Raw genomic sequence first — 9499 nt, 5'->3', positions numbered from 1 at the left:
GGGAAAAGAAAAATGCAATATTAAGTAATTTGGGCTTTGGTATGAGACAGAACTGGATTCCAATGTGGCTGTGACTTATTAGCTCTATGAATTGAGAATACTAATTGCAAATCAGAATTTTTTTCCCATGTAGAAGACTATATAATGCCTTATGATGATTAGAAAATTGTTGCAGGCATTGGTTAAAAGTTAGTAAAAGAAGGTCCTCAAGGCTGAAATTCTTAGAGGTGATTATTAATATCCCTGTGAAGAAGAAATTGATTCTGAAAACAAGCAAGCCAGAATATAAAATTTATTTGCTAAATACATAGCCTAATTTATTGGAAACTATGATAAGATATTGTAGCAGAATTTCCTATCTTTGTCTCAAAATTCTGCCTCTATGAACCAAAGGTAAATTTTTCAATTCCCACTGTAGCACCTATCTTTCTTTCCTGGCTTTTGACTCCTCAGACTGACATTGTACAATATTATTATTTCGTATTTCTTTGATTATTTTGATTCCAAAGGGAAAGAAAAGAAAAATAAAAGAAAATCAAAAGTCTCATGCATTGGGGCTGGGCTTGTGGCTCAGTGGTAGAGTGCTTGCCTCACAATGTGAAGCATTGGTTTTGATCCTCAGTACCACATATAAACAAATGTATAAAATAAAGGTCCATGAACTAAAAAAAAAGAGTCCCATGTCTTGAATGAATTTACAAGGATGCCTTAACAGATTTTCCCATATTTTTTATTGTTGTACATAATGCTGAAATTCGTTTTTACATATTTTTACATGCGTATGCAAGATAACAATATAATTTTACCCACCATTCCCTAGTATTTCCCCTTTCCCTCCTGCCTCCTCTTGGTTCCTTTCTTCTACTCTACTATTCTCCCTTTGAATTTCATGAGAAACCCCTACATACACATACACATAGCTTCTCATTTTTCCTAACTTCCACATATGAGAGAAAACATGATCCTAAGTTCCCTGACTTTCTGAGTTTTAATCTTTTTTTACTTAACATTATGTTCTCAAGTTCTATCACTTTCATGCAAATGACATAATTTCTTTTTTTTGAGGCTGAATAAACTTCATTGTGTATATAGAGCACATTTTCCTTATCCATTCATCTATTTATGTACACCAAGTCTGATTTCGGAGTTTGACTATTATAAATTTTGCCACTATAAACATGGGTATGCATATAACACATAGTATGCTGACTTTAATTATTTAGAATAAATACCAAGGAGAGGTATAACTGGGTCATATGGTTGTTCCATTCCTAATTTTTGAGAATGTTCCATTCTGATTTCCATTGTGGTTGTACTAACTTATAATCCCACCAACAGAGTAAAAATGTTACTTTTTTTCCATATCCTCTCTGCCATTTATAACTGTTTGCATTCTGGATGGCAGTCTAACTGGAATGAGATGAAATCTCGATGTAGTTTGATTTGCATTTACCTGATTGCTGGGCATGTTGATTGTTTTTACATATATTTATTGGACATGTGTATTTTTTTTCCACTGGGGGGTTGACCCCAGGGAAGTTTAATTACTTGCCATATTCCAAGCCCATTTTATGTATTTATTTATTTATTTATTTATTTATTTATTTATCTATCTATCTATCTATATTTATTTATTTTTGAGATAAGTTCTTACTAAATTGCTGAGGCTGATCTTGCACTTGCCATCCTACTGCTTCAGGCTCCTGAGTTACTGGGATTAAAGGCATGTTTCACTTCCCCTGGATGTATTTATTTTTTTGAGAAGCATTTGTCTATGTCATTTGCCCATTATTAATTTTTTTTTGGTTTTTGTTGTTCATTTTGATTTGATTTTTTTTTGGCAGGGTGAGAGATTAGGATCTAGTCTCATCCTTTTAGTTTCATTGATCTGGGAATCAAAATTCTGGGATTCTAAGGCTTAACTATAATATACTTTTGAGCAATGTGATTATACTTATAATTCACTCTAATCTTGCCAAAGCTCACTAAGGCTATGCTTCTCTTTTATTATATTTCAAGCATTGTGCTAAGTGCAAGACTTCTCTTATCACATTCAATCTTCACAATAACCCTGAAAAATAAGTATCATCACTCTTCTTATTATGCAGATAAAGGAAACTGAGGCTCAAAGTAATATCTGAAGTATATTTTATGGGGGGAAAAGTATTAAAATAATAGTACCAAGGCCCAAGCTGAAGTCCTAACTCCCATTTACTGCTCTAACTTGAACAAATATTAACCTCAAATTTTCTTCCGTTCCTATTATGATTATAATTAATTGTCCTGTTTTTCTGAATTCTAATTATATAAAATAATTTACATGGTATTTCTGAAAAATTAACTCCTTACTAACTTCACTTCAAATAAGTATATATTTATGTGTATCTGTGTGTGTAAAACGCTAATCAGAACCACCTACTATGAAAAATGACATCACTCCAGGCAATTATTTAATGATAACAATGACACCGTTTATCAAACAATATCAATGACAAATAAATTAAACTTCATCATGTCATAGATATATAGTTATTTCTATATAAAAGTACTAATACTTTGTGACCAACCACTAAGTCATGCTGATCAAACTTTAGTATGTGTAAGAATCACCTGGATACCTTGTTTAAATATAATGGGTACATCCAAGGCCTGCTGTTCAGCATTTATAACAATATTCAAGATAATATTAATGCTTTTGATCTACAGATTACATTGCAATATCATAGAGATAAGATAAATTTTGTCAATAGCATTTAAAATCCTGATCTTTTCAAACATAGGATTGGAGGGAAAAAAACCCTTCATTTCTCTTCTCCCTAAAATTTTCACAACACTGTTATATACTGAGTGTCTGAAGTTTTAAGATCTCAAAGACCACACATCCTTGTAGCACAATTTTAAGACAGGTCACTGTATGCCCATGCTGATGTCTCTCCTCTCTTTCTCTCTCTCTCTCTCCATATGTGTGTGTGTGTGTGTGTGTGTGTGTGTGTGTGTGTGTGTGTGTGTGTGTGTATAAACACAGGGTAATAATGCCATCTATTTTGTATTGTTTTTCAAACCTAGAATAGTTAATTTCTTTGTAAGAAATAATAGTCTCTGAATCAGTTTTAAAAGTCACCATATGATCAACTAAAAGATGTTGAGCTACCATAAATCCCATTCTTTGTAACATGTCAAGAGATTTACTAAATTTTCACAAGCAAATAGCAAGCAGAGATGGTTCTAGATGAATTTCTATGTGGTAAAGAAAATAAACACTGCAAAATGCTTAATATTTGAGGGGATAGAAATCAGGGGCACTTGATCATTAAGCCACATCCCCAACCCTATTTTGTAAGTTATTTAGAGACAGGGTCTCCCTGTGTTTCTTAGAACCTCACCATTGCTGAAGCTGGCTCTGGATTTGCACTCCTCCTGCCTCAGCCTCCTGAGCTGCTGGAATGACAGGTGCTTGCCACTGCACCTGGCTACTTAATTTTATTTATTTGATATAACTGTAATTATGGAGACAGCAATGTGCTAGAGACAGCCTGGAATTATAGGCATGATAATGCCAACTTTCAATTACATTCTGGGCAGAGCAAACATTTTCCAAACTTAATGCTTTGTAAAAAATACATTAATGTCTCTCCATGAACTTGATATTCTACTTCTAAAGAACCATTGGTTCTGTGGTTCTTCATAGGATTATGCTAAAATTAATTCCTCTATGTGAATAATTGGTCTCTTCCTATGATTAATTCTATTGTCTTTAGATATTACATTAATTTAAGTCATTTGAAATAAAATAAATATAAACCAGAAACCTAGAATTATATGTTCTATGATAAGTACTAGTTTCAGGCATAATTAATTTGTTTTAAAGTTCAGTAGCAATGCATCATATAATTTTTTTAAGCAAATTTGCTTTCAACTGTACATGTAAGTTTTGAAAACTAGCATTAGTTAAATCACTAATATGACAAAGACTTTGCTCATTTGCTTGGATTTTATGCAAATTTTCTGACATTAAGTAGATCCATAACCTCAAGACTCCAAGTAAAATACTGCCTTTGGGTCTAAAACCTTTCTTTAAGTTATAGGGCAAACCTAAACACAAGTTACTGAAGAAATATAAAGATATTTTATTAATCACTATGCTTTCTTAAAGTGAAAGAGCACTGAACCACTATGTCAGTGGCTCCTATTTGGTTCACTAATCCTGGAGAAATTTTTAGTTTAAGAAAAAACAGTACTTTTGAAGCACAGGGGAAAAGACTGAACACAAAGAAATGACAATAAAGACATATGATCCATGGAAAGACAACAGTCATGGAAAATAATTTGAAGTTTTATTCATGTTAATTTAATGCAATATTGGGTCATTATTATCAATATACTATAAGTTTATAGGCACACATAGTTTGCTGCAACTGTAAACGTGATCCTACATGAAGGATGCTAAGTTTAAATATTCTTCTGTTGATTATGTTGCTTAAGAACTTCTAACCTAATAATTACCTGACAGGGGAGATATCATGATCACAAAGGTGGTTTTCCCAGGACAAGGCTTATCCATTGCGCTCAAGATGTGCTGACCCCTGTGATTTCCCCAAATGTGAGAAATTCGACTGTATAATTTGTGGTAGTAGGGGACTGAGTTCACACCCTCACCTGAAAGAAAAAAAAGAACTTTAAACCTAAATGTGAATTACAGAGATCAATAGGTTTGGAGTTATTCATTGATCCTTATTTAATATTCAGTATGTGATTATTTCTATAGGTTTATAAATAAATATAATGATACTGTTATAAAGTTGATATAGTGTCCAGATTCTCCTCTTTCTTGTGTAGATTAATGATATTCAAAAGGAAATTATATCATTCTATCACTCAATGTCAAGTACTGTAATAAAAGATTCACAAGTATATTTCACTTTATCTTCATAACAACACTATGAGATAGGTCTTACTATCTTCATACTATAGATGAAGAAACTGAGGTCAGGACAAAATTATGCAACTTGTTGGGGTTACATAGATAGCCTTTGGCCATAACTGATTTAAAATCTCAGGTGTTTTGGATATCACATTATATTACCTCTTAATCAAAAAATAAAAATAATAAAAACAATAATTAGAATAACAATAAACAAAAAATATAAAACATGAGAACATCCTGGGTTGTATCAAAATCTACATGAGACAGCAGGAGAATGGGATTCTATATAGTGTCTTAGCACTTATTTTTCCTCAGTATTCTTCAGTTTTCTGGATTATAGAAATAAACACAGAGATTTGGGCTGAAGATAAAAGGGAAAACAGAAGTCTGTGTTCTCATGACTCCACCAGTAGTTACATAAATCAAGAATAATGCTAATGAAATTCAGGGGAACATTTTCAATGACAAAGATATCTAAATATTAGAAAAAACATGCCTCCAAATGTATATATTAAATCAATTCCTATTTACATGCTGTATAGGATCATATTTTACTATTGAATGTCTTTTAATAAGATCTATTTCTACCAGATATATAATTAATGATGATAGCTAATAAGAACCTGCAATGTGTTTAGCATTTAGTCCTCAGAGCAAGTGTGAAAGAATGTATTTGAAACTTTTTTTAACCAAATTGTAAGTGAAATAATATTATTTTTGGTAAAAGTGACATTGAATGGGCAGAATCATATTTATGACAAATTCCTAGGATTTCATACAGAAGTAAATGGAAATTATAAATGTCAGTGACTTAGGTAGTATTATTACTTACATCTTGTTTATAATCATGTATTATTTCTTATCCAGTCACTTTTAAAAATATTTTCTTAATCAGTTTGCTTCTAAAAAATATTTTGGGGTCCCAATAACATAACTACCTTGGAAGTTTTGCTTCCAGAGTTTTCTAGAAATGTGTCCATTGGCCTTACAGATTTCCTATCATTAACTCTAGAAACCCCATTCTTCTGACATGTCCATTCCTTTCATTAAAAGAAAATAAGTGACATCACCTTCAAAAATTCTTCCATGAATAGAAGATAAATATAAAAAATAGATTTTTGTAGTGTTTTATCTGCATGTTATTTAAATGATAAAATAGTAGAGGATAGGAAAGGTAGCAGAATATAACAGTCACTAGTATGGCAACATGTAAAAACGTGGATGTGTAACCTGTGTGACTCTGCAATCTGTATACAGGGTAAAAATGGGAGTTCATAACCCACTTGAATCAAATGTATGAAATATGTCAAGAGCTTTGTAATGTTTTGAACAACCAATAATAAAAAAATAAAATAAATGATAAAATATGTAATGCTGAAACTCTCAATACTGTGTTACTTTTATACCTCCATACCCCTTCCAATGATATCAGACAATACTGCTACTGTTAAATCCTGTCTAAAAGCTTGTAAAATCACAATAACAAATCGAAGTGCTTCTGGGCTGGGGTTGTGGCTCTGTGGTAGAGCACTCGCCTAGCCTGAGTGGGGAACTGGGTTCAATCTTCAGCACCATATAAAAATAAAATAAAGATATTGTGTCCTCCTATAGCTAAAAATATATTTAAAAAATGGAAGTGGTTCCTGTAGTAATCTTAATTGAAGATTAGGAAAATGAATCTATTACAATTATTTTAAATTTTTTTCTTACTCCCCAGCTCTTGATCTCATTCTTGTTCTTCCTCTTTTTAAGGAGGTTAATTTTGTAATTGTTTACTAGTGGATTAGTGTGCCAAGCAGCTACCTGACATCTAAATATCTTCAAAGGGAATTTAATCAGAAAAAAAACTGTCCTCATGAATTTCAAGTGAAGTTTTACTAACATACTCACTACCTTACAATCAGGTTGCAATAGAAAAAAATGCTGTGTTTTTAAAAATAGAGGGTCTAAATTTGGATTCTGGTTTTCCAATATGGAAATTCCACTGTCCTTCAAAATTCTTTCTGATACTCAAAATTTCCTCATTTGTAGAATCAAGAAAATATCTTGCTTTCCCATATTCCTAAATTGAAGTGAATATCATTTGAAATTCATGATATAAAAATGTATTTAAAACAGCTAAGTAAAATACTAGATTAAGGAACTGTTATTAAATTAGAGGGAAATCTATATGAGATAGTAAAAGCTGTCAATCCTTTATTTTAAGGCAATAAAATAATTGTCAATAGGTTTAAACCTTAATAACTTAATAGTTCTTAGTATTTAAGACCAGTTTATAATTAACATTTTACTTGTAAAGGGAGATTTTTAATGTTGTTAAGATATTTCTTCTTCTATTAAACAATCTAAATTCCAGCAGTTTAACACAGTATCATACACTTGCCACATGTGGCTATTTACTTTAAATCTAAAGTTTAAAATGAAATTTATCCCTTATTTGTACTAGAAATATTTCTACTGCCTGACAGTCACAGTGGTTATTGGCTACCATATTTTATGGTACTGATCCAAAACATTTCTATTGTCACAACATACTAATGAAACAGGACAACTACACAAAAGTACTATTTGAATTAGATCTCAAAAAATACATGAGTTTATAAGCCAAAGAACTCATGTGCATATATAAGCATAAGGATGTATGTCTATGTTCAAAGGATGGTATTCTATTAGGCAGTACTAGTGTTAGTCTAAGTAATCTCCATTCCCATAAAACCTTGCTTATAGCTTGGTGCAGTGGTGCCCGCCTATAATACCAGTGGCTTGGGAGGCTGAGGCAGGAGGATCACGAGGTCATAAGCCAGCCTCAGAAAAAGTGAGGTGCTAACCAACTCAGTGAGACTTAATCTCTAAATAAAATACAAAATAGGGCTGGGGACATAGCTCAGTAGTCAAGTGCCTGTAAATTCAATCCCCGGTACCAAAAATAACAACAAGAAAACCCTTGCTTATATTTTTACCTAAACAAAAGTCTTACTCACAGATATTACAATGTTAAAATGTAATGGAGATCTAATTGAGGTATTTTGCTTTAAATAAAATGATGTATTAAAGAGTAAAATTTAATGGCAACACATAAAGAAATGTTCAATTTCATATGTTTTATTCCTGCACAACTTTTAAACTTAAATTGAAACTAAATCATAGTCCATAGGAGTTACGTAGAATATCAGTGATCACCAGTTCAAAATTCCCATTTTGTAAAAGAATTTCATTAAAACTCATAAAAGAGGAAAGTCTTGCTCTGAAAGTTTGGATTTTAGGTAATAAAAACTTTTATGATCTTACTTATAAGTCAGGAAATTAAAATATTTGAGTTTCACTTCATATTTTGATATCAATTAGTATGATCTTTATTATACTTATATTTCTCTATGAATATAAAGATATAGTTAGTTATTAGATATATCATAAATGTGCTTTCTCTGGGGTACTGAATGGTAAAGTCTCTGTGCTATATGAGCCATTTTTACTGTTCTTTAAATATACAAAGAGGCTGAGATTTTTGACAAGATATATTGAAACTGAATAGCAATTTGAAAATTTATTCATTTAAAAAATTAGAATAATTGGAATAGAAAAATGTGAGAAATCTGCACCCTATTTCTACAAGTACAAAATGTATCGATTCTTCAAAACCCAGGTAAAAATCCAAATTTGACATCACCCAAGAATTTAACACACTTTTATTGAAGATCTACAATGTTTTATCACAATGCTAGATTCTAGGTACATATACCTACTATATAATTTTATTAAAGTCTAATGGTAAGTTTATATTGTGAAAAGTTTAATGAAATATTCACTAAGAAGTATGAATTTATTAAAAACACTATGGTGGGACTAGGATTGTAGCTCGGTCATGGAGCACTTGCCTATCTTGTTTGAAGCAATATAATACAATGTGTTATTTTGGAGGAATATACAAGGATCAGTGCTAACCTAGAGAAAAGTTAATCTAATTACTAGCTCTCTTTCTATGCTCCTATAATGGCATATGAATTATCTCAGCGATTATTTTTTTTACATTCTTCACTGCTCAATGATTATTTGTTTATGCAGTTATCTACTTTAAACTCTCATAAACAACTGAAAGACAAGTACACAACATTAAACCAAGTAGTCTGGTACACAGAGTGTGTTTTTAATAAATTTCATCTGAATAATTTTAATGGGAAATAAGAATAAGTTAGGTAAAGTACAATACACTTTTGATTATTAATGAGTTTTCTTTGCCTTCTGATGATTTTTGAAATTAAACAAGACATTAAATATATATTTGGTATTTTCAATATTCCATTGGAATATTTTATTGATACTACTTTTGGTTTGGAGTATCTTACATTTCTTTGAAAGGATGATAACCCTGTAAATAGGTTTTAGGCTTCTTGAAGTAAGACTGTTACCCAACCATATGTTTCTCTTTCTGTCATGTCAATAGAGAGCCAGTTGCCAAGGCAACTGAGTTATGTAGAATGTTACGGAACAACATTTGTTGACAGTTTCCAGTCAGATTGCTGCCCAGCCAGGCTGTTAGAAGAAAAGACAGTGCACATTCTATTTTGATAGTTAAAA

The 9499-nt window shown here is 31.5% G+C and overlaps 1 non-coding gene across 1 annotated transcript; it reads left to right on the top strand.

Annotated features, from left to right (window-relative positions):
* The first annotated feature begins 4495 nt into the window (after positions 1-4495).
* On the top strand, positions 4496-4659 carry LOC120891291 (U1 spliceosomal RNA). Its single transcript, XR_005735670.1, has one exon. It is a non-coding gene; the product is annotated as a U1 spliceosomal RNA (small nuclear RNA).
* The last annotated feature ends 4840 nt before the right edge of the window (positions 4660-9499 follow it).

Source organism: Ictidomys tridecemlineatus, chromosome X (assembly GCF_052094955.1).
Source record: "Ictidomys tridecemlineatus isolate mIctTri1 chromosome X, mIctTri1.hap1, whole genome shotgun sequence".
In the NCBI taxonomy this organism is placed as follows: domain Eukaryota; kingdom Metazoa; phylum Chordata; class Mammalia; order Rodentia; family Sciuridae; genus Ictidomys; species Ictidomys tridecemlineatus.
Note: the sequence above shows the minus strand (reverse complement) of the source record. Positions and strands in the feature narration are given on the sequence as shown.